Source organism: Solanum tuberosum, unplaced genomic scaffold (assembly GCF_000226075.1).
Source record: "Solanum tuberosum cultivar DM 1-3 516 R44 unplaced genomic scaffold, SolTub_3.0 scf00093, whole genome shotgun sequence".
In the NCBI taxonomy this organism is placed as follows: domain Eukaryota; kingdom Viridiplantae; phylum Streptophyta; class Magnoliopsida; order Solanales; family Solanaceae; genus Solanum; species Solanum tuberosum.
The window spans coordinates 941,297-943,094 of record NW_006239018.1 but is presented as its reverse complement, the minus strand read 5'-3'; the positions used below and the strand labels follow the sequence as shown (position 1 = coordinate 943,094).

The following is a 1,798-nucleotide window of genomic DNA, read 5'->3' as shown; positions in this document are numbered from 1 at the left end:
GCGCTTAGGAATTCACGGCAGAGGGTTACGATTTCTCCAGCATTGAGTTTCCTGTTTTCCTCCGGCAACTCCAAATTCAACAGAGTATCCACATAAGCCACCACAAATTCATCACTTTGCTCCGTCTTTTGTTCTTTGTTCCTGCGTCGTGCTTCAATCAAATGAATGATTATACTCTCTTGCTCGTGTCGTAGTTCAACGAGTTCCTTCCAGCGATTCTTAAATATTATTTTCCCAACTCTAGGAATGAAATTGAGTATATAGAATCGTCGGTAATTCACGATATACTTACGCTGTATATTTTCAATACCTTTGATTTGAGATTCCTCAAGCTTATCCCCAAATCACATCGAGATAAGTAGACAGAACATAGCATACTGAAAATGATCAATTAACTTCACGGAATGAGTTGGGCGTGACGGAGGTGTTGAAGCAGGATACCCAGTACCCACGATCTGGCCTTGGAATAGGACTTGATGCGAGAAGGATTGAGCATTTCCGAAGTCAAGTTTTGACAGAGGAGACGCCATATAGGGCCGTAAGGGGCGGAACTGATGCTGCGCTGGTTACTACTGAGGATAGCATGGGTGGGTAGAGCCCTTTGTCGGTCGGAGAAAACAGCACCTTGCTGGACTAAAGCTTGGTAGGCTAAGGAGTGGCTAGCTACGTATATGCAGTGCCGGCTCTTGCCTATAAAATTTTAGGCATTGGCCTTAGGCCCCCATTTTTTAGGGGCCTCAAATTTTTGTAAATAAAAAATTATATATGTATTTTAACCCCATTCAAATAGAAGAAATTAAGGAATCATTGTTTTGGGTTCTTACATTTTCTTCGTTAACACTCACATTATTTATCCTTTGTAATTCTTTTTGCACTCTATTTCTTCAAATCTTTGATAGTTAGAGTAATACACTCTCAAAAATATGAATCAATAGTCGAAAAGTGTTGAACAAAGTGCATTACAAATTCTTTTTTTAATTTATTTGTTAATTTTCATATTAAAGTAGGTATACCAAGTTATCAACTTTTTGAATCAGATTCTATGATTCTAACTCTTATCTTTAAAGTTTATCAACTTATTACTTATAAAAATTGTGTTAATAATTCATATTATAATTGTCTCAATAAAATGATGTTTTTCAATGTTGAATTGATAAAATCTTACTTAAAACTAATAATTAAAAAAAAGTATTTGAAAAAATCATTTATATAAAAGATATTAAGTAGTAATTTACATCTAAAAATTTAGAAAAATAAATAGATATAGATAAAATTTATATAGATTTTAGGCCTCTAATAAAAATTTCGCTTTAGGCCACAAATTATGTTGAGCCGCCCCTGCGTATATGTTGGGACGAGACCCAATATTGATGGTTATCAGAGGACCATACTTTGCCTTGAGGTCACGGAGTTTCCATGTTGATGAAAATCTTTATCGCCCATAGTACGCCACCGATCACCGGAAAACTGTAGGGTCCTGGCGGGAGTTTCTTCCTGGAACTGGAGTTAGGGGAGATGATAGTAGTATTAATTAGAAATTTCAACAAAAAAGCAATACAGAGAGTAACAACATTGATAAACCAGCTTTCCATTATTGTATAATCAGAGTTGAATTTTCTATATGAGCTTCTACACCTTTTTCATTTTCAATGTTTACGTATGTGTGTTTATAAAGCAACTCCAACCAAAGTAAATTTATTATAATTATCAAATATTGGATTCGGCTCTCCTCCGTTACCCCTTTTCTAAAGTTTAAAAGTCAAGATTAACAAATATCATAACTATAGTTAAATCAATT

The 1,798-nt window shown here is 34.8% G+C and overlaps 1 pseudogene; it reads right to left on the bottom strand.

The window, feature by feature from the left end:
- LOC102605862 (cytochrome P450 89A9-like) overlaps nt 1–700 on the bottom strand; it is a 1,642-nt pseudogene extending 942 nt beyond the window's left edge.
- Nucleotides 701–1,798: the final 1,098 nt, after the last annotated feature.